Here is a 23,801-nt window from a genome sequence, read left to right on the forward strand (position 1 = left end):
GGAACAAGGAGCAGAGAGTTTGGAGCCACAACCAGTCAGCTGAGACCAGGAGGTCTCCGCAGGGAACCCGGGAGAGACTGCAGGAGAAGGAAGAGTCAGCAGGGACAGAAAACAGAATGCAGCGAACACGATGACTCAGCAAATGCAAGACGTACTCACAACAAACCAGGAAGAGTCGGCAGGGAACAAGGAGCAGAGAGTTAGGAGCCACAACGCGTCAGCTGAGACAAGGAGGTCTCCTCAGGGAACCAGGAAGAGACTGCGGCGAGAAGGTAGAGTCAGCAGGGAGAGAAAACAGAATGCAGGGAACACGATGATTCAGCAAATGCAAGAAGTACTCACAACAAACCAGGAAGAGTCGGCACGGAACAAGGAGCAGAGAGTCAGGAGCCACAAAGCGTCAGCTGAGACAAGGAGGTCTCCTCAGGGAACCAGGAAGAGACTGCGGCGAGAAGGTAGAGTCAGCAGGGAGAGAAAACAGAATGCAGGGAACACGATGATTCAGCAAATGCAAGAAGTACTCACAACAAACCAGGAAGAGTCGGCAGGGAACAAGGAGCAGAGAGTTTGGAGCCACAACCAGTCAGCTGAGACCAGGAGGTCTCCGCAGGGAACCAGGAAGAGACTGCGGGGAGAAGGTGGAGTCAGCAGAGACAGAAAACAGAATGCAGGGAAAAAGATGACTCAGCAAACGTGATAAGGACTCACGACAAACTAGGAGGACTCCGCAGAGAACCAGGAGCAGAGAGTTGGGACCACAACGAGTCAGCTGAGACCAGGAGGAATCCTCAGGGAACCAGGAAGAGACTGCGGGGAGAATGTAGAGTCAGCACGGACAGAAACAGAATGTAGGCAACACAATGATTCAGCAAATGCAAGAAGTACTCACGACAAACCAGGAAGAGTCGGCAGGGAACAAGGAGCAGAGAGTTGGGAGCACAACCAGTCAGCTGAGACCAGGAGGTCTCCGCAGGGAACCCGGAAGAGACTGCAGGGAGAAGGAAGAGTCAGCAAGGACAGAAAACAGAATGCAGCGAACACGATGATTCAGCAAATGCAAGAATTCTCACGACAAACCAGGAAGAGTCGGCAGGGAACAAGGAGCAGAGAGTTTGGAGCCACGACCAGTCAGCTGAGACCAGGAGGTCTCCGCAGGGAACCCGGGAGAGACTGCAGGAATAAGGAAGAGTCAGTAGGGACAGAAAACAGAATGCAGCGAACACGATGACTCAGCAAATGCAAGAAGTACTCACAACAAACCAGGAAGAGTCGGCAGGGAACAAGGAGCAGAGAGTTAGGAGCCACAACGAGTCAGCTGAGACCAGGAGGTCTCCGCAGGGAACCCGGAGAGACTGCAGGAATAAGGAAGAGTCAGCAGGGACAGAAAATAGAATGCAGGGAAAAAGATGACTTAGCAAACGTGATAAGGACTCACAACAAACCAGGAGGACTCCGCAGAGAACCAGGAGCAGAGAGTTGGGACCACAACGAGTCAGCTGAGAGCAGGAGGACTCCACAGGGAACCAGGAAGAGACTGCGGGGAGAAGGCAGAGTCAGCAGGGACAGAAAACAGAATGTAGGCAACACAATGATTCAGCAAATGCAAGAAGTACTCACGACAAACCAGGAAGAGTCGGCAGGGAACAAGGAGCAGAGAGTTTGGAGCCACAACCAGTCAGCTGAGACCAGGAGGTCTCCGCAGGGAACCCAGGAGAGACTGCAGGAACAAGGAACATTCAGCAGGGACAGAAAAAGAATGCAGGGAAAAAGATAACTTGGCAAACGTGATAAGGACTCACAACAAACCAGGAGGACTCCGCAGAGAACCAGGAGCAGAGAGTTGGGACCACAACGAGTCAGCTGAGACCAGGAGGAATGCTCAGGGAACCAGGAAGAGACTGCGGGGAGAATGAAGAGTCAGCAAGGACAGAAAACACAATGTAGGCAACACAATGATTCAGCAAATGCAAGAAGTACTCACGACAAACCAGGAAGAGTCGGCAGGGAATGTTACGGCTGCTGCCTTTGTGTGTCATGGTTTGATCCTGTTTGTCTCCCCCAGGTGTCCATTTGTGGTGTTTTTCTTTCCTTTCCCAGCCTTCAGCCAAGACCTCACCTTTCCAGCCAGCAGCCATCCTGGACACCTGTCGCCAATCATCCCATCAGCCAGTCAACCAATCAACCTCCAGTCCTGCCCCTATATATTGTTTTGCACCCTGTGTTTCTGCCCTGTCTGTCTGTCTGTGAGAGAGAGATCACTGCATCTCTTGGAGAGCTTTTTGACTAAAGTTTGAGACATCTTGTTTTTGCCCTCCTCAGCCAAAGCTACTATTTGAGGACTTATTTTTGTTAAACCCTGCCTGTCCCCACCTAGTGTGTTTTGTAGTCAACCCCATTCTCTGTATTGTCTTCTTCCCTGGAGAAGGGCTCCAGGTAAGACACCCCGGGGTCTACATTTCTGCACGTAGGTGACTGTCTGTATATACACACTAGGTAAGTGTGGGCGGCTGCCACGATCTTCTGTAGCAGGTAGGTAAGGTTCAGGCATAGTTAGTTAGTTAGGGCTTGTCACTGTTTAAGATAATAAGGGTCATAGGGGTGAGGTGTAGGAGAAGATTAGGGTTTTTGTGTTTAGTGGCACCGCCCACAGGGCCCTTCTCCTAACGTCCGCCTGCCCTCCATTAGCTCTCCCCATTTTTGCTGTTTGCCAGATTTTTTTGTTTAGGCTCATTACGTTTTGTTGTTTAAAGCCTGCTGGCTGCATTCTGGCATTTTTGTTGTATCTTGTGAGTTTGTTTGTAACGTTGTTTCTGTTTAATTATCTTTTGTTATATAAATTCCCTTTTCCTTTGGGGAAAAGGCCACCCAAACTCTTTTGTGCTGCACCTTGCTTCGTCCGCACACCACCTGAAGCATTTGCATCAGCCAGTAGGCCTGCGCGTAAGCGTTGCGTTTCTCCCCCCCGCTCCTAGCTTGGCCATCTATAACATCTAAAGGGGGGGGACGTAACATAGTGGGGGCTCATCCGGGAAATTCTTATTTGACCGGAGGCTTGTGTGTAGGTGTACTGTTGCGCCGTGGTTCTGGTGGTGCGGCGGCCTTGTTTTTGGTTGTTGCTATGGCGGAGTCGATTGTGCAACTGTTTATTGATACCCCAGCAGTGGATCTGTTGGATAGATGCCGTGTAGCAGATTTACAGGCCATTGCAGAGCATTTTTCTGTTCAACTGCCTGAGGGCTTGCTGAAGGCTGAGTTGATGCAGCATGTCAAACAAGAGTTGGTGGAGGCTGGTGTACTTGTGGTGGTGCCTGAGGTGGTGTCTTCTGCTCCTTTCCCTGGGGTGGAGGAAGTCTCCCCTGGTAGTGGTAGGCTCCCGCAGCCTGACCTGGAAGTTGGAGGCTGATGCTTCGCCGGAGGTGATGGTTCCCCCGGTCGTGCCTGTTGCTCCCGGCGTGTTGGCTGTCTCAGACGTTTTGGTTGCCCCTCCAGCAATCCCTCAGACCATGCCTCGGTTCAGCCCAGCTCGGTTGTCCCCTCCTGAGACGTCTGATAAAGCTCGGTTCCGTCTCCGTATGGCTTCTCTGGAGTTGCAACACCGTGAGAGAGAGCGTAGAGAGAGGGCCGAGTATGAGCATAAACTGCAGCTCAGGAAGCTGGAACTGGAGGCTGAGGTCCAGAAGAGGCGTGTGGAGATGGAGGAGAAGGTAGCCCTGGCTCATGCCAGAGTGTCGGGCAGTCGTATGCCTGATGCCTCCAGCCCCTCGGCATTTGCTACAGCCGGCCCACCCGACCAGTTTGATGTGACCAAAAATATTTCTCTTGTTCCACCCTTCAGAGAGTCTGAAGTAGACTCTTACTTTGGAGTGTTTGAGCGTATAGCAGCAGCTCTTAAGTGGCCTGAGGAGATGTGGCCGCTGTTGCTACACTGCAAACTCACTGGTAAAGCTCAAGAGAAAGTCTCTGCATTGTCTTTAGAAGACAGTTTAGTTTAAAGTATGACAAGGTGAAAGCTACAGTGTTAAGAGCCTATGAACTGGTCCCAGAGGCCTACCGACAGAGATTCCGTCAGCATAAGAAGGCCCCGAATCAAACCTTTGTTGAATTTGCCCGTGAGAAGGAGCAATTATATGATCGGTGGTTACAGGCTAGCAAAGTGACAGACTTCGCTTCCCTTCGAGAACTCAACCTCCTTGAGGAATTCAAAAGTTGTGTCCCTGAAAAGTTTGTTGTATACTGTAATGAACAAAAAGTCACTACATTGTCCCAGGCAGCAGTACTAGCTGATGAGTTTGCTTTGACCCACAAAACTGTGTTCACAGCACCCCGTGTGGAGACACGGAGAGTTGTCCCGCCTCCTGTACAGTCTGGTCCAGTCCCAAGTCGCTTCTGCCTCTAAAGGGATTGGTACCCGTGAGTGTTTCTACTGTCATAAAGTGGGACATGTAATTCAAGATTGTAGGAAGCGCTTTCAGGCGGAGAAAAAGTCTCCCTCTTCACCCAACAGTAAAAAGCCTGTGGTGCTGGTTAAAACTAAACCTGTTGCTCGTGCACTTGAGGTATCTGGTGGGAGTGCTGACTCTCCAGATCCCAGTTATGCACCGTTCATATTCCCTGGGTCTGTGTCTTTATGTGACAGTTCTGAGGAAGTGCCCATTCGCATACTGCGTGACACTGGAGCAGCGCAGTCAGTGATTCTGGCTGATGTGTTGCCCTGGTCAGAGGCTTCTTCCTGTGGATACAGTGTACTCTTACAGGGAATTGAAATGGGACATGTGCCGGTGCCACTACATTCTGTTAAGTTGCGCTCAAAGTTGATTAGTGGCCAGTTTAAGGTTGCATTGCAGAGCTCTCTCCCTGTGAAAGGAGTGTCTTTAATCATGGGAAATGATATCGCCGGTGGGTTGGTGTCACCTGTGGTTGAAGTCTTTGCTCCTCCCAATAAACCGGCGTGTTTAGACACTCTGGGAGAAGATTTCCCATCTGCCTTCCCTGCTTGTGTGTTTACCCGTGCCCAGTCACGGAGGTTTGGGGAAGAAGTATGTGGATTAGAGGATACTGTGCTTTGTCCTTTCTTCCAATCTGATGAAAATGTGTCACCTTCCAGCCCTGAGAGGAACCAAGACTCGGTTAAGCAGGTGAAATCATTAACTGATGAGTTAGTGCTCCCAGTGACAGGTGATACTCTCAGAAAAGCTCAAAAGCAGGATCCTAGCTTAGCCAACTGTGTTTCTGCAGTGGTAAGCTCAGAAGAGGCTTCTAAGAGAATGGTAGCCTATGTGATACAGGATGGTCTTTTGTTGCGTACCTGGATGCCTAGGAAGGGTACGGATAGAGTTTTGGATTCTGTGAAGCAAGTTGTTGTCCCAAAGCCGTTCCGTGCTCAAGTGTTGGTGCTAGCCCATGATAGCCCCTGGTCCGGTCATCTAGGTGTCACAAAAACCTATGACCGAATCCTCAAGCACTTCTTTTGGCCGGGGTTAAAGAAAGATGTAGCTGCACATTGTAGGACCTGTCATACCTGCCAGATTGTGGGTAAACCTAACCAGGTTGTTTCTCCAGCTCCTCTCTGCCCAATACCAGTCATGGCAGAGCCGTTCGAACGCGTCATAGTGGATTGTGTGGGTCCACTGCCTCGAACAAAAGCAGGTAATCAGTTTCTCATAACAGTTATGTGTGCCGCTACCCGTTTTCCTGAAGCCATTCCAGTACGCAAAATAACGGCTAAAGTTGTCATTGCTGTTCTCACCAAATTTTTCTCTACATTTGGCCTACCAAAGATAGTCCAGACAGATCAGGGTTCCAATTTCCTGTCAAAGTTGTTTTCCCAGGTTCTCAAAACCCTGAACATAACTCACAAAGTGTCAAGTGCCTATCATCCTCAGAGTCAGGGGGCGTTGGAAAGATGGCACCAGACTCTGAAGTCCACCCTCCGCAAGTACTGCTTGGACACCAGCAAGGACTGGGATGAAGGTATTCCCTTTGTGTTGTTTGGTCTCCGTGAAACTGTGCAGGAATCCCTTAAGTTTAGTCCTGCAGAGTTGGTCTTTGGACATACGGTGCGAGGCCCATTGAAAGTTTTGAAAGAGGAAATGATCTCCACAGATCCAGCTCCAAGAAGTGTGCTGGATTATGTCAGCAAAGTGAGAGAGCGATTACATCATGCTTGTGCTTTAGCTAAGGAAGCATTGTCATCTTCCCAGGAAACCATGAAGACGTGTTATGACAAAACAGCTGTATCCCGAGTTCTCCAGCCAGGTGACAAAGTTTTGGTGCTGTTGCCAGTCCCTGGTTCTGCCCTGTCTGCCCGCTTCAGTGGTCCATACGTGGTGGAGGAAAAACTCAGTGACACGGACTATGTGATACAGACGCCCGACCGGAGACGTCAGACCAGAGTGTGTCATATTAACATGCTTAAACTGTATCACACTAGAGGTGGAGAGCCTTCTAGTGGTGGTCCTGTTCCCGTGTTGAACGTCACCGCTCATGTTGATGCTGACGATGGCCTTGACCTGCGGACTCAGCCACAGCAGTGCGCTAGGTTAAGTAACTCGGAGGTGTTAAACTCTCTCCGAGAACATTTAACCCACTTAAGTAAAGTGCAGCAGGATGATGTGGTGAAACTTATTGACTCGTATCCCAGTTTGTTTTCAGATGTGCCCACACGCACTTCAGTTCTGTCCCACGACATAAACGTTCATGACGCAGCGCCGATTAAGCAGCATGCCTACCGAGTGAACCAAGGTAAACGTAAGATCATGCAGCAGGAGGTTGCGTACCTAGTAGAGAATGGTTTAGCCATTCCCAGTACTAGTCCATGGAGCTCCCCCTGTTTGCTGATTCCTAAACCTGATGGTACCAGCCGGTTTTGCACAGATTATCGCAAGGTAAATGCAGTCACAGTCCCTGACTCTTTTCCTTTGCCCCGCATCGATGACTGTGTAGACACTGTTGGAAATGCTGTTTTCGTCACTAAATTGGATTTATTAAAGGGTTACTGGCAGGTTCCACTAACATCTAGAGCTTCTGACATCTCTGCCTTTGTAACTCCTGACAATTTTCTCCAGTACACAGTGATGGCATTCGGCATGCGCAATGCTCCAGCAACCTTCCAGCGTCTCGTTAATACAGTTGTAGGTGATGTCCCAAACTGTACCGCCTACATAGACGACCTAGTCATCCACTCAACTACCTGGACAGAGCATCTGACATCGCTGAGGGCAGTTTTCCAGCGGTTGGCCGATGCCCAGTTGACGATCAACTTGGCTAAATGCGAGTTTGGAAAGGCCACAGTCACATACCTCGGGAAGGAGGTAGGCCGTGGTCAGGTGAGACCAATAGCAGCAAAGGTCTCTGCCATTGCTGACTTTCCTGCTCCTGCAACCCGTAGACAGTTGCGCCGATTCCTTGGTGTGGCTGGCTACTACAGAGGATTCTGTCGCAACTTTGCTACTGTTGCAGCTCCCCTCACTGGTCTGTTGAGTCCCTCTGTGCCATTTCACTGGTCTGGTGAGTGCCAATCTGCATTTGAGTCCATCAAAACACTGCTGTGTAGCTCTCCTGTTCTGTGTGCTCCAGATTTTGCTCGACCTTTCAAGCTGCACGTGGATGCAAGTTCTGTTGGTGCTGGTGCTGTTCTTGTTCAAGAAGATGCCGAAGGAATTGATCACCCCGTCTGTTTCTTTTCCCGCAAGTTCACCCAGGCCCAGACCAGATATTCCACCATCGAGCAGGAGACGCTAGCTTTACTTTTAGCATTGCAGTATTTTGAGGTGTATCTTGGCTCCAGTCCATTTGAGATTGAGGTGTTCACTGATCATAATCCCCTGGTGTTCCTGAACCGCATGTATAACCATAATCAGCGCCTCATGCGCTGGGCATTAATGGTTCAGGGTGTGCCGCTGGTTGTTCGCCACAAGAAAGGTTCTGAGAATGTGGTTGCGGATGCCCTTTCTCGGGCCCACTCTTAGGTAAGCTATTGAACTTTGCTTATTATTATATTCATAATTACCTTACATATATAGTCAAGGTGATTTTTGGTTATAGAGATAACCTAGAGGGGTCCTGGATCTTGTATTTATCACAATCCCACGGGATTGCTCTTAAGGGTGGGGGGGCACTTCCCTTGTTAAGATAGTTAGGGTCACAGGGTCTATGTTACGTCCCCCCCCTTTAGATGTTATAGATGGCATAGCTAGGAGCGGGGGGGGGGAAACGCAACGCTTACGCGCAGGCCTACTGGCTGATGTAAATGCTTCAGGTGGTGTGCGGACGAAGCAAGGTGCAGCACAAAAGAGTTTGGGTGGCCTTTTCCCCCAAAGGAAAAGGGAATTTATATAACAAAAGATAATTAAACAGAAACGTTACAAACAAACTCACAAGATACAACAAAAATGCCAGAATGCAGCCAGCAGGCTTTAAACAACAAAACGTAATGAGCCTAAACAAAAAAATCTGGCAAACAGCAAAAATGGGGAGAGCTAATGGAGGGCAGGCGGACGTTAGGAGAAGGGCCCTGTGGGCGGTGCCACTAAACACAAAAACCCTAATCTTCTCCTACACCTCACCCCTATGACCCTTATTATCTTAAACAGTGACAAGCCCTAACTAACTAACTATGCCTGAACCTTACCTACCTGCTACAGAAGATCGTGGCAGCCGCCCACACTTACCTAGTGTGTATATACAGACAGTCACCTACGTGCAGAAATGTAGACCCCGGGGTGTCTTACCTGGAGCCCTTCTCCAGGGAAGAAGACAATACAGAGAATGGGGTTGACTACAAAACACACTAGGTGGGGACAGGCAGGGTTTAACAAAAATAAGTCCTCAAATAGTAGCTTTGGCTGAGGAGGGCAAAAACAAGATGTCTCAAACTTTAGTCAAAAAGCTCTCCAAGAGATGCAGTGATCTCTCTCTCACAGACAGACAGACAGGGCAGAAACACAGGGTGCAAAACAATATATAGGGGCAGGACTGGAGGTTGATTGGTTGACTGGCTGATGGGATGATTGGCGACAGGTGTCCAGGATGGCTGCTGGCTGGAAAGGTGAGGTCTTGGCTGAAGGCTGGGAAAGGAAAGAAAACACCACAAATGGACACCTGGGGGAGACAAACAGGATCAAACCATGACACACAAAGGCAGCAGCCGTAACAGGGAACAAGGAGCAGAGAGTTAGGAGCCACAACGAGTCAGCTGAGACCAGGAGGTCTCCGCAGGGAACCCGGGAGAGACTGCGGCGAGAAGGTAGAGTCAGCAGGGAGAGAAAACAGAATGCAGGGAACACGATGATTCAGCAAATGCAAGAAGTACTCACAACAAACCAGGAAGAGTCGGCAGGGAACAAGGAGCAGAGAGTTTGGAGCCCACAACCAGTCAGCTGAGACCAGGAGGTCTCCGCAGGGAACCAGGAAGAGACTGCGGGGAGAAGGTGGAGTCAGCACAGACAGAAAACAGAATGCAGGGAAAAAGATGACTCAGCAAACGTGATAAGGACTCACGACAAACTAGGAGGACTCCGCAGAGAACAAGGAGCAGAGAGTTGGGACCAGAATAAGTCAGCTGACACCAGGAGGAATCCTCAGGGAACCAGGAAGAGACTGCGGGGAGAATGTAGAGTCAGCACGGACAGAAAACAGAATGTAGGCAACACAATGTTTCAGCAAATGCAAGAAGTACTCACGACAAACCAGGAAGAGTCGGCAGGGAACAAGGAGCAGAGAGTTTGGAGCCACAACCAGTCAGCTGAGACCAGGAGGTCTCCGCAGGGAACCCGGGAGAGACTGCAGGAATAAGGAAGAGTCAGTAGGGACAGAAAAACAATGCAGCAAACACGATGACTCAGCAAATTCAAGACGAACTCACAACTAACCAGGAAGAGTCGGCAGGGAACAAGGAGCAGAGAGTTTGGAGCCACAACCAGTCAGCTGAGACCAGGAGGACTCCACAGGGGAACCAGGAAGAGAGTGCGGGAGAAGGTAGAGTCAGCAGGGACAGAAAATAGAATGCAGGGAAAAAGATCACTTGGCAAACGTGATAAGGACTCACAACAAACCAGGAGGACTCCGCAGAGAACCAGGAGCAGAGACGTAGGAGCCACAACGCGTCAGCTGAGACAAGGAGGTCTCCTCAGGGAACCAGGAAGAGACTGCGGCGAGAATGTAGAGTCAGTACGGACGAGAAAACAGAATGCAGGGAACACGATGATTCAGCAAATGCAAGAAGTACTCACAACAAACCAGGAAGAGTCGGCAGGGAACAAGGAGCAGAGAGTTTGGAGACACAACCAGTCAGCTGAGACCAGGAGGTCTCCGCAGGGAACCCAGGAGAGACTGCAGAACAAGGAAGACTCAGCAGGGACAGAAAAAAGAATGCAGGGAAAAAGATAACTTGGCAAACGTGATAAGGACTCACAACAAACCAGGAGGACTCCGCAGAGAATCAGGAGCAGAGAGTTGGGACCACAACGAGTCAGATGAGACCAGGAGGAATCCTCAGGGAACCAGGAAGAGACTGCGGGGAGAATGTAGAGTCAGCACGGACAGAAAACAGAATGTAGGCAACACAATGATTCAGCAAATGCAAGAAGTACTCACGACAAACCAGGAAGAGTCGGCAGGGAACAAGGAGCAGAGAGTTTGGAGCCACAACCAGTCAGCTGAGACCAGGAGGTCTCCGCAGGGAACCCGGGAGAGACTGCAGAGAGAAGGAAGAGTCAGCAAGGACAGAAAATAGAATGCAGCGAACACGATGACTCAGCAAATGCAAGAGGAACTCACAACAAACCAGGAAGAGTCGGCAGGGAACAAGGAGCAGAGAGTGAGGAGCCACAACGCGTCAGCTGAGACAAGGAGGTCTCCTCAGGGAACCAGGAAGAGACTGCGGCGAGAAGGTAGACTCAGCAGGGAGAGAAAAGAGAATGCAGGGAACACGATGATTCAGCAAATGCAAGAAGTACTCACAACAAACCAGGAAGAGTCGGCACGGAACAAGGAGCAGAGAGTCAGGAGCCACAAAGCGTCAGCTGAGACAAGGAGGTCTCCTCAGGGAACCAGGAAGAGACTGCGGCGAGAAGGTAGAGTCAGCAGGGAGAGAAAACAGAATGCAGGGAACACGATGATTCAGCAAATGCAAGAAGTACTCACAACAAACCAGGAAGAGTCGGCAGGGAACAAGGAGCAGAGAGTTTGGACCCACAACCAGACAGCTGAGACCAGGAGGTCTCCGCAGGGAACCAGGAAGAGACTGCGGGGAGAAGGTGGAGTCAGCACAGACAGAAAACAGAATGCAGGGAAAAAGATGACTCAGCAAACGTGATAAGGACTCACGACAAAATAGGAGGACTCCGCAGAGAACCAGGAGCAGAGAGTTGGGACCACAACGAGTCAGCTGAGACCAGGAGGAATCCTCAGGGAACCAGGAAGAGACTGCGGGGACAATGTAGAGTCAGTACAGGACAGAAAACAGAATGCAGGGAAAAAGATGACTCAGCAAACGTGATAAGGACTCACGACAAAATAGGAGGACTCCGCAGAGAACCAGGAGCAGAGAGTTGGGACCACAACGAGTCAGCTGAGACCAGGAGGAATCCTCAGGGAACCAGGAAGAGACTGCGGGGAGAATGTAGAGTCAGCACGGACAGAAAACAGAATGTAGGCAACACAATGATTCAGCAAATGCAAGAAGTACTCACGACAAACCAGGAAGAGTCGGCAGGGAACAAGGAGCAGAGAGTTTGGAGCCACAACCAGTCAGCTGAGACCAGGAGGTCTCCGCAGGGAACCCGGAAGAGACTGCAGGGAGAAGGAAGAGTCAGCAAGGACAGAAAATAGAATGCAGCGAACACGATGATTCAGCAAATGCAAGAAATTCTCACGACAAACCAGGAAGAGTCGGCAGGGAACAAGGAGCAGAGAGTTTGGAGCCACGACCAGTCAGCTGAGACCAGGAGGTCTCCGCAGGGAACCCGGGAGAGACTGCAGGAATAAGGAAGAGTCAGTGGGGACAGAAAACAGAATGCAGCGAACACGATGACTCAGCAAATGCAAGACGAACTCACAACAAACCAGGAAGAGTCGGCAGGGAACAAGGAGCAGAGAGTTACGAGACACAACCAGTCAGCTGAGACCAGGAGGTCTCCGCAGGGAACCCAGGAGAGACTGCAGGAATAAGGAACAGTCAGCAGGGACAGAAAATAGAATGCAGGGAAAAAGATAACATAGCAAACGTGATAAGGACTCACAACAAACCAGGAGGACTCCGCAGAGAACCAGGAGCAGAGAGTTGGGACCACAACGAGTCAGCTGAGACCAGGAGGAATCCACAGGGAACCAGGAAGAGACTGCGGGGAGAATGTAGAGTCAGCACGGACAGAAAACAGAATGTAGGCAACACAATGACTCAGCAAATGCAAGAAGTACTCACGACAAACCAGGAAGAGTCGGCAGGGAACAAGGAGCAGAGAGTTGGGACCACAACGAGTCAGCTGAGACCAGGAGGAATCCTCAGGGAACCAGGAAGAGACTGCGGGGAGAATGTAGAGTCAGCAAGGACAGAAAACAGAATGTGGGCAACACAATGATTCAGCAAATGCAAGACGTACTCACGACAAACCAGGAAGAGTCGGCAGGGAACAAGGAGCAGAGAGTTTGGAGCCACAACCAGTCAGCTGAGACCAGGAGGTCTCCGCAGGGAACCCGGGAGAGACTGCGGGGAGAAGGCAGAGTCAGCAGGGACAGAAAATAGAATGCAGGCAACATGATGATTCATTAAATGCAAGAAGTATTCACAACAAACCAGGAAGAGTCGGCAGGGAACAAGGAGCAGAGAGTTTGGAGCCACAACCAGTCAGCTGAGACCAGGAGGTCTCCGCAGGGAACCCAGGAGAGACTGCAGGAACAAGGAACATTCAGCAGGGACAGAAAAAAGAATGCAGGGAAAAAGATAACTTGACAAACGTGATAAGGACTCACAACAAACCAGGAGGAGTCCGCAGGGAACCAGGAGCAGAGAGTTGGGACCACAACGAGTCAGCTGAGACCAGGAGGAATGCTCAGGGAACCAGGAAGACACTGCGGGGACAATGAAGAGTCAGCAAGGACAGAAAACAGAATGTAGGCAACACAATGATTCAGCAAATGCAAGAAGTACTCACGACAAACCAGGAAGAGTCGGCAGGGAACAAGGAGCAGAGAGTTTGGAGCCACAACCAGTCAGCTGAGACCAGGAGGTCTCCGCAGGGAACCCAGGAGAGACTGCAGGAACAAGGAAGAGTCAGCAGGGACAGAAAACAGAATGCAGCGAACACGATGACTCGGCAAATGCAAGAAGTACTCACAACAAACCAGGAAGAGTCGGCAGGGAACAAGGAGCAGAGAGTTCGGAGCCACAACCAGTCAGCTGAGACCAGGAGGTCTCCGCAGGGAACCCAGGAGAGACTGCAGGAACAAGGAACATTCAGCAGGGACAGAAAAAAGAATGCAGGGAAAAAGATAACTTGGCAAACGTGATAAGGACTCACAACAAACCAGGAGGACTCCGCAGAGAACCAGGAGCAGAGAGTTGGGACCACAACGAGTCAGCTGAGACCAGGAGGAATGCTCAGGGAACCAGGAAGAGACTGCGGGGAGAATGAAGAGTCAGCAAGGACAGAAAACACAATGTAGGCAACACAATGATTCAGCAAATGCAAGAAGTACTCACGACAAACCAGGAAGAGTCGGCAGGGAATGTTACGGCTGCTGCCTTTGTGTGTCATGGTTTGTTCCTGTTTGTCTCCCCCAGGTGTCCATTTGTGGTGTTTTTCTTTCCTTTCCCAGCCTTCAGCCAAGACCTCACCTTTCCAGCCAGCAGCTATCCTGGACACCTGTCGCCAATCATCCCATCAGCCAGTCAACCAATCAACCTCCAGTCCTGCCCCTATATATTGTTTTGCACCCTGTGTTTCTGCCCTGTCTGTCTGTCTGTCTGTGAGAGAGAGATCACTGCATCTCTTGGAGAGCTTTTTGACTAAAGTTTGAGACATCTTGTTTTTGCCCTCCTCAGCCAAAGCTACTATTTGAGGACTTATTTTTGTTAAACCCTGCCTGTCCCCACCTAGTGTGTTTTGTAGTCAACCCCATTCTCTGTATTGTCTTCTTCCCTGGAGAAGGGCTCCAGGTAAGACACCCCGGGGTCTACATTTCTGCACGTAGGTGACTGTCTGTATATACACACTAGGTAAGTGTGGGCGGCTGCCACGATCTTCTGTAGCAGGTAGGTAAGGTTCAGGCATAGTTAGTTAGTTAGGGCTTGTCACTGTTTAAGATAATAAGGGTCATAGGGGTGAGGTGTAGGAGAAGATTAGGGTTTTTGTGTTTAGTGGCACCGCCCACAGGGCCCTTCTCCTAACGTCCGCCTGCCCTCCATTAGCTCTCCCCATTTTTGCTGTTTGCCAGATTTTTTTGTTTAGGCTCATTACGTTTTGTTGTTTAAAGCCTGCTGGCTGCATTCTGGCATTTTTGTTGTATCTTGTGAGTTTGTTTGTAACGTTGTTTCTGTTTAATTATCTTTTGTTATATAAATTCCCTTTTCCTTTGGGGAAAAGGCCACCCAAACTCTTTTGTGCTGCACCTTGCTTCGTCCGCACACCACCTGAAGCATTTGCATCAGCCAGTAGGCCTGCGCATAAGCGTTGCGTTTCTCCCCCCCGCTCCTAGCTTGGCCATCTATAACATCTAAAGGGGGGGGACGTAACATAGTGGGGGCTCATCCGGGAAATTCTTATTTGACCGGAGGCTTGTGTGTAGGTGTACTGTTGCGCCGTGGTTCTGGTGGTGCGGCGGCCTTGTTTTTGGTTGTTGCTATGGCGGAGTCGATTGTGCAACTGTTTATTGATACCCCAGCAGTGGATCTGTTGGATAGATGCCGTGTAGCAGATTTACAGGCCATTGCAGAGCATTTTTCTGTTCAACTGCCTAAGGGCTTGCTGAAGGCTGAGTTGATGCAGCATGTCAAACAAGAGTTGGTGGAGGCTGGTGTACTTGTGGTGGTGCCTGAGGTGGTGTCTTCTGCTCCTTTCCCTGGGGTGGAGGAAGTCTCCCCTGGTAGTGGTAGGCTCCCGCAGCCTGACCTGGAAGTTGGAGGCTGATGCTTCGCCGGAGGTGATGGTTCCCCCGGTCGTGCCTGTTGCTCCCGGCGTGTTGGCTGTCTCAGACGTTTTGGTTGCCCCTCCAGCAATCCCTCAGACCATGCCTCGGTTCAGCCCAGCTCGGTTGTCCCCTCCTGAGACGTCTGATAAAGCTCGGTTCCGTCTCCGTATGGCTTCTCTGGAGTTGCAACACCGTGAGAGAGAGCGTAGAGAGAGGGCCGAGTATGAGCATAAACTGCAGCTCAGGAAGCTGGAACTGGAGGCTGAGGTCCAGAAGAGGCGTGTGGAGATGGAGGAGAAGGTAGCCCTGGCTCATGCCAGAGTGTCGGGCAGTCGTATGCCTGATGCCTCCAGCCCCTCGGCATTTGCTACAGCCGGCCCACCCGACCAGTTTGATGTGACCAAAAATATTTCTCTTGTTCCACCCTTCAGAGAGTCTGAAGTAGACTCTTACTTTGGAGTGTTTGAGCGTATAGCAGCAGCTCTTAAGTGGCCTGAGGAGATGTGGCCGCTGTTGCTACACTGCAAACTCACTGGTAAAGCTCAAGAGAAAGTCTCTGCATTGTCTTTAGAAGACAGTTTAAAGTATGACAAGGTGAAAGCTACAGTGTTAAGAGCCTATGAACTGGTCCCAGAGGCCTACCGACAGAGATTCCGTCAGCATAAGAAGGCCCCGAATCAAACCTTTGTTGAATTTGCCCGTGAGAAGGAGCAATTATATGATCGGTGGTTACAGGCTAGCAAAGTGACAGACTTCGCTTCCCTTCGAGAACTCAACCTCCTTGAGGAATTCAAAAGTTGTGTCCCTGAAAAGTTTGTTGTATACTGTAATGAACAAAAAGTCACTACATTGTCCCAGGCAGCAGTACTAGCTGATGAGTTTGCTTTGACCCACAAAACTGTGTTCACAGCACCCCGTGTGGAGACACGGAGAGTTGTCCCGCCTCCTGTACAGTCTGGTCCGTCCCAAGTCGCTTCTGCCTCTAAAGGGATTGGTACCCGTGAGTGTTTCTACTGTCATAAAGTGGGACATGTAATTCAAGACTGTAGGAAGCGCTTTCAGGCGGAGAAAAAGTCTCCCTCTTCACCCAACAGTAAAAAGCCTGTGGTGCTGGTTAAAACTAAACCTGTTGCTCGTGCACTTGAGGTATCTGGTGGGAGTGCTGACTCTCCAGATCCCAGTTATGCACCGTTCATATTCCCTGGGTCTGTGTCTTTATGTGACAGTTCTGAGGAAGTGCCCATTCGCATACTGCGTGACACTGGAGCAGCGCAGTCAGTGATTCTGGCTGATGTGTTGCCCTGGTCAGAGGCTTCTTCCTGTGGATACAGTGTACTCTTACAGGGAATTGAAATGGGACATGTGCCGGTGCCACTACATTCTGTTAAGTTGCGCTCAAAGTTGATTAGTGGCCAGTTTAAGGTTGCGTTGCAGAGCTCTCTCCCTGTGAAAGGAGTGTCTTTAATCATGGGAAATGATATCGCCGGTGGGTTGGTGTCACCTGTGGTTGAAGTCTTTGCTCCTCCCAATAAACCGGCGTGTTTAGACACTCTGGGAGAAGATTTCCCATCTGCCTTCCCTGCTTGTGTGTTTACCCGTGCCCAGTCACGGAGGTTTGGGGAAGAAGTATGTGGATTAGAGGATACTGTGCTTTGTCCTTTCTTCCAATCTGATGAAAATGTGTCACCTTCCAGCCCTGAGAGGAACCAAGACTCGGTTAAGCAGGTGAAATCATTAACTGATGAGTTAGTGCTCCCAGTGACAGGTGATACTCTCAGAAAAGCTCAAAAGCAGGATCCTAGCTTAGCCAACTGTGTTTCTGCAGTGGTAAGCTCAGAAGAGGCTTCTAAGAGAATGGTAGCCTATGTGATACAGGATGGTCTTTTGTTGCGTACCTGGATGCCTAGGAAGGGTACGGATAGAGTTTTGGATTCTGTGAAGCAAGTTGTTGTCCCAAAGCCGTTCCGTGCTCAAGTGTTGGTGCTAGCCCATGATAGCCCCTGGTCCGGTCATCTAGGTGTCACAAAAACCTATGACCGAATCCTCAAGCGCTTCTTTTGGCCGGGGTTAAAGAAAGATGTAGCTGCACATTGTAGGACCTGTCATACCTGCCAGATTGTGGGTAAACCTAACCAGGTTGTTTCTCTAGCTCCTCTCTGCCCAATACCAGTCATGGCAGAGCCGTTCGAACGCGTCATAGTGGATTGTGTGGGTCCACTGCCTCGAACAAAAGCAGGTAATCAGTTTCTCATAACAGTTATGTGTGCCGCTACCCGTTTTCCTGAAGCCATTCCAGTACGCAAAATAACCGCTAAAGTTGTCATTGCTGTTCTCACCAAATTTTTCTCTACATTTGGCCTACCAAAGATAGTCCAGACAGATCAGGGTTCCAATTTCCTGTCAAAGTTGTTTTCCCAGGTTCTCAAAACCCTGAACATAACTCACAAAGTGTCAAGTGCCTATCATCCTCAGAGTCAGGGGGCGTTGGAAAGATGGCACCAGACTCTGAAGTCCACCCTCCGCAAGTACTGCTTGGACACCAGCAAGGACTGGGATGAAGGTATTCCCTTTGTGTTGTTTGGTCTCCGTGAAACTGTGCAGGAATCCCTTAAGTTTAGTCCTGCAGAGTTGGTCTTTGGACATACGGTGCGAGGCCCATTGAAAGTTTTGAAAGAGGAAATGATCTCCACAGATCCAGCTCCAAGAAGTGTGCTGGATTATGTCAGCAAAGTGAGAGAGCGATTACATCATGCTTGTGCTTTAGCTAAGGAAGCATTGTCATCTTCCCAGGAAACCATGAAGACGTGTTATGACAAAACAGCTGTATCCCGAGTTCTCCAGCCAGGTGACAAAGTTTTGGTGCTGTTGCCAGTCCCTGGTTCTGCCCTGTCTGCCCGCTTCAGTGGTCCATACGTGGTGGAGGAAAAACTCAGTGACACGGACTATGTGATACAGACGCCCGACCGGAGACGTCAGACCAGAGTGTGTCATATTAACATGCTTAAACTGTATCACACTAGAGGTGGAGAGCCTTCTAGTGGTGGTCCTGTTCCCGTGTTGAACGTCACCGCTCATGTTGATGCTGACGATGGCCTTGACCTGCGGACTCAGCCACAGCAGTGCGCTAGGTTAAGTAACTCGGAGGTGTTAAACTCTCTCCGAGAACATTTAACCCACTTAAGTAAAGTGCAGCAGGATGATGTGGTGAAACTTATTGACTCGTATCCCAGTTTGTTTTCAGATGTGCCCACACGCACTTCAGTTCTGTCCCACGACATAAACGTTCATGACGCAGCGCCGATTAAGCAGCATGCCTACCGAGTGAACCAAGGTAAACGTAAGATCATGCAGCAGGAGGTTGCGTACCTAGTAGAGAATGGTTTAGCCATTCCCAGTACTAGTCCATGGAGCTCCCCCTGTTTGCTGATTCCTAAACCTGATGGTACCAGCCGGTTTTGCACAGATTATCGCAAGGTAAATGCAGTCACAGTCCCTGACTCTTTTCCTTTGCCCCGCATCGATGACTGTGTAGACACTGTTGGAAATGCTGTTTTCGTCACTAAATTGGATTTATTAAAGGGTTACTGGCAGGTTCCACTAACATCTAGAGCTTCTGACATCTCTGCCTTTGTAACTCCTGACAATTTTCTCCAGTACACAGTGATGGCATTCGGCATGCGCAATGCTCCAGCAACCTTCCAGCGTCTCGTTAATACAGTTGTAGGTGATGTCCCAAACTGTACCGCCTACATAGACGACCTAGTCATCCACTCAACTACCTGGACAGAGCATCTGACATCGCTGAGGGCAGTTTTCCAGCGGTTGGCCGATGCCCAGTTGACGATCAACTTGGCTAAATGCGAGTTTGGAAAGGCCACAGTCACATACCTCGGGAAGGAGGTAGGCCGTGGTCAGGTGAGACCAATAGCAGCAAAGGTCTCTGCCATTGCTGACTTTCCTGCTCCTGCAACCCGTAGACAGTTGCGCCGATTCCTTGGTGTGGCTGGCTACTACAGAGGATTCTGTCGCAACTTTGCTACTGTTGCAGCTCCCCTCACTGGTCTGTTGAGTCCCTCTGTGCCATTTCACTGGTCTGGTGAGTGCCAATCTGCATTTGAGTCCATCAAAACACTGCTGTGTAGCTCTCCTGTTCTGTGTGCTCCAGATTTTGCTCGACCTTTCAAGCTGCACGTGGATGCAAGTTCTGTTGGTGCTGGTGCTGTTCTTGTTCAAGAAGATGCCGAAGGAATTGATCACCCCGTCTGTTTCTTTTCCCGCAAGTTCACCCAGGCCCAGACCAGATATTCCACCATCGAGCAGGAGACGCTAGCTTTACTTTTAGCATTGCAGTATTTTGAGGTGTATCTTGGCTCCAGTCCATTTGAGATTGAGGTGTTCACTGATCATAATCCCCTGGTGTTCCTGAACCGCATGTATAACCATAATCAGCGCCTCATGCGCTGGGCATTAATGGTTCAGGGTGTGCCGCTGGTTGTTCGCCACAAGAAAGGTTCTGAGAATGTGGTTGCGGATGCCCTTTCTCGGGCCCACTCTTAGGTAAGCTATTGAACTTTGCTTATTATTATATTCATAATTACCTTACATATATAGTCAAGGTGATTTTTGGTTATAGAGATAACCTAGAGGGGTCCTGGATCTTGTATTTATCACAATCCCACGGGATTGCTCTTAAGGGTGGGGGGGCACTTCCCTTGTTAAGATAGTTAGGGTCATAGGGTCTATGTTACGTCCCCCCCCTTTAGATGTTATAGATGGCATAGCTAGGAGCGGGGGGGGGAAACGCAACGCTTACGCGCAGGCCTACTGGCTGATGTAAATGCTTCAGGTGGTGTGCGGACGAAGCAAGGTGCAGCACAAAAGAGTTTGGGTGGCCTTTTCCCCAAAGGAAAAGGGAATTTATATAACAAAAGATAATTAAACAGAAACAACGTTACAAACAAACTCACAAGATACAACAAAAATGCCAGAATGCAGCCAGCAGGCTTTAAACAACAAAACGTAATGAGCCTAAACAAAAAAATCTGGCAAACAGCAAAAATGGGGAGAGCTAATGGAGGGCAGGCGGACGTTAGGAGAAGGGCCCTGTGGGCGGTGCCACTAAACACAAAAACCCTAATCTTCTCCTACACCTCACCCCTATGACCCTTATTATCTTAAACAGTGACAAGCCCTAACTAACTAACTATGCCTGAACCTTACCTACCTGCTACAGAAGATCGTGGCAGCCGCCCACACTTACCTAGTGTGTATATACAGACAGTCACCTACGTGCAGAAATGTAGACCCCGGGGTGTCTTACCTGGAGCCCTTCTCCAGGGAAGAAGACAATACAGAGAATGGGGTTGACTACAAAACACACTAGGTGGGGACAGGCAGGGTTTAACAAAAATAAGTCCTCAAATAGTAGCTTTGGCTGAGGAGGGCAAAAACAAGATGTCTCAAACTTTAGTCAAAAAGCTCTCCAAGAGATGCAGTGATCTCTCTCTCACAGACAGACAGACAGGGCAGAAACACAGGGTGCAAAACAATATATAGGGGCAGGACTGGAGGTTGATTGGTTGACTGGCTGATGGGATGATTGGCGACAGGTGTCCAGGATGGCTGCTGGCTGGAAAGGTGAGGTCTTGGCTGAAGGCTGGGAAAGGAAAGAAAAACACCACAAATGGACACCTGGGGGAGACAAACAGGATCAAACCATGACACACAAAGGCAGCAGCCGTAACAGGGAACAAGGAGCAGAGAGTTAGGAGCCACAACGAGTCAGCTGAGACCAGGAGGTCTCCGCAGGGAACCCGGGAGAGACTGCAGGAATAAGGAAGAGTCAGTAGGGACAGAAAACAGAACGCAGCTAACACGATGACTCAGCAAACGCAAGAAGAACTCACAACTAACCAGGAAGAGTCGGCAGGGAACAAGGAGCAGAGAGTTGGAGCCACAACCAGTCAGCTGAGACCAGGAGGACTCCACAGGGAACCCGGGAAGAGAGTGCGGGAGAAAGGTGGAGTCAGCAGGGACAGAAAATAGAATGCAGGGAAAAAGATCACTTGGCAAACGTGATAAGGACTCACAACAAACCAGGAGGACTCCGCAGAGAACCAGGAGCAGAGAGTTGGGACCACAACGAGTCAGCTGAGAGCAGGAGGACTCCACAGGGAACCAGGAAGAGACTGCGGGGAGAATGAAGAGTCAGCACGGACAGAAAACAGAATGTAGGCAACACAATGATTCAGCAAATGGAAGAAGTACTCACGACAAACAAGGAAGAGTCGGCAGGGAACAAGGAGCAGAGAGTTTGGAGCCACAACCAGTCAGCTGAGACCAGGAGGTCTCCGCAGGGAACCCGGGAGAGACTGCAGGAATAAGGAAGAGTCAGTAGGGACAGAAAACACAATGCAGTGAACACGAGGACTCAGCAAATTCAAGACGAACTCACAACTAACCAGGAAGAGTCGGCAGGGAACAAGGAGCAGAGAGTTTGGAGCCACAACCAGTCAGCTGAGACCAGGAGGACTCCACAGGGAACCAGGAAGAGAGTGCGGGGAGAAGGTAGAGTCAGCAGGGACAGAAAATAGAATGCAGGGAAAAAGATCACTTGGCAAACGTGATAAGGACTCTCAACAAACCAGGAGGACTCCGCAGAGAACCAGGAGCAGTGAGTTGGGACCACAACGAGTCAGCTGAGACCAGGAGGAATCCTCAGGGAACCAGGAAGAGACTGCGGGGAGAATGTAGAGTCAGCACGGACAGAAAACAGAATGCAGGCAACACAATGATTCAGCAAATGCAAAAAGTACTCACGACAAACCAAGAAGAGTCGGCAGGGAACAAGGAGCAGAGAGTTTGGAGCCACAACCAGTCAGCTGAGACCAGGAGGTCTCCGCAGGGAACCCGGGAGAGACTGCAGGAATAAGGAAGAGTCAGCAGGGACAGAAAACAGAATGCAGCGAACACGATGACTCGGCAAATGCAAGAAGTACAACAAACCAGGAAGAGTCGGCAGGGAACAAGGAGCAGAGACGTAGGAGCCACAACGCGTCAGCTGAGACAAGGAGGTCTCCTCAGGGAACCAGGAAGAGACTGCGGCGAGAAGGTAGAGTCAGAACGGACAGAAAACAGAATGTAGGCAACACAATGATTCAGCAAATGCAAGAAGTACTCACGACAAACCAGGAAGAGTCGGCAGGGAACAAGGAGCAGAGAGTTTGGAGCCACAACCAGTCAGCTGAGACCAGGAGGTCTCCGCAGGGAACCCGGGAGAGACTGCAGGGAGAAGGAAGAGTCAGCAAGGACAGAAAATAGAATGCAGCGAACACGATGACTCAGCAAATGCAAGAAAGTACTCACAACAAACCAGGAAGAGTCGGCAGGGAACAAGGAGCAGAGAGTTAGGAGCCACAACGCGTCAGCTGAGACAAGGAGGTCTCCTCAGGGAACCAGGAAGAGACTGCGGCGAGAAGGTAGAGTCAGCAGGGAGAGAAAACAGAATGCAGCAAACACGATGATTCAGCAAATGCAAGAAGTACTCACGACAAACCAGGAAGAGTCGGCAGGGAACAAGGAGCAGAGAGTTAGGAGCCACAAAGCGTCAGCTGAGACAAGGAGGTCTCCTCAGGGAACCAGGAAGAGACTGCGGCGAGAAGGTAGAGTCAGCAGGGAGAGAAAACAGAATGCAGGGAACACGATGATTCAGCAAATGCAAGAAGTACTCACAACAAACCAGGAAGAGTCGGCAGGGAACAAGGAGCAGAGAGTTTGGACCCACAACCAGACAGCTGAGACCAGGAGGTCTCCGCAGGGAACCAGGAAGAGACTGCGGGGAGAAGGTGGAGTCAGCACAGACAGAAAACAGAATGCAGGGAAAAAGATGACTCAGCAAACGTGATAAGGACTCACGACAAAATAGGAGGACTCCGCAGAGAACCAGGAGCAGAGAGTTGGGACCACAACGAGTCAGCTGAGACCAGGAGGAATCCTCAGGGAACCAGGAAGAGACTGCGGGGAGAATGGAGAGTCAGCACGGACAGAAAACAGAATGTAGGCAACACAATGATTCAGCAAATGCAAGAAGTACTCACGACAAACCAGGAAGAGTCGGCAGGGAACAAGGAGCAGAGAGTTTGGAGCCACAACCAGTCAGCTGAGACCAGGAGGTCTCCGCAGGGAACCCGGAAGAGACTGCAGGGAGAAGGAAGAGTCAGCAAGGACAGAAAATAGAATGCAGCGAACACGATGATTCAGCAAATGCAAGAAATTCTCACGACAAACCAGGAAGAGTCGGCAGGGAACAAGGAGCAGAGAGTTTGGAGCCACGACCAGTCAGCTGAGACCAGGAGGTCTCCGCAGGGAACCCGGGAGAGACTGCAGGAATAAGGAACAGTCAGCAGGGACAGAAAATAGAATGCAGCGAACACGATGACTCAGCAAATGCAAGACGAACTCACAACAAACCAGGAAGAGTCGGCAGGGAACAAGGAGCAGAGAGTTACGAGACACAACCAGTCAGCTGAGACCAGGAGGTCTCCGCAGGGAACCCAGGAGAGACTGCAGGAATAAGGAACAGTCAGCAGGGACAGAAAATAGAATGCAGGGAAAAAGATAACTTAGCAAACGTGATAAGGACTCACAACAAACCAGGAGGACTCCGCAGAGAACCA

At 50.2% G+C, this 23,801-nt stretch overlaps 2 long non-coding RNA genes across 2 annotated transcripts; both read right to left on the bottom strand.

Moving 5' to 3' along the window:
• Positions 1 to 21: 21 nt before the first annotated feature.
• Positions 22 to 22,572, bottom strand: LOC115384744 (uncharacterized). The gene is made up of 3 exons (XR_003930950.1): positions 22,492 to 22,572; positions 160 to 259; positions 22 to 77 (listed from the first exon to the last, which is right to left on the bottom strand). It is a non-coding gene; the product is annotated as an uncharacterized LOC115384744 (long non-coding RNA).
• LOC115384738 (uncharacterized) lies at positions 10,103 to 13,590 on the bottom strand. Its single transcript, XR_003930942.1, has 3 exons — positions 13,518 to 13,590; positions 10,230 to 10,329; positions 10,103 to 10,145 (listed from the first exon to the last, which is right to left on the bottom strand). It is a non-coding gene; the product is annotated as an uncharacterized LOC115384738 (long non-coding RNA).
• Positions 22,573 to 23,801: the final 1,229 nt, after the last annotated feature.

This window comes from Salarias fasciatus, unplaced genomic scaffold (assembly GCF_902148845.1).
Source record: "Salarias fasciatus unplaced genomic scaffold, fSalaFa1.1, whole genome shotgun sequence".
Taxonomy (NCBI): Eukaryota; Metazoa; Chordata; class Actinopteri; order Blenniiformes; family Blenniidae; genus Salarias; species Salarias fasciatus.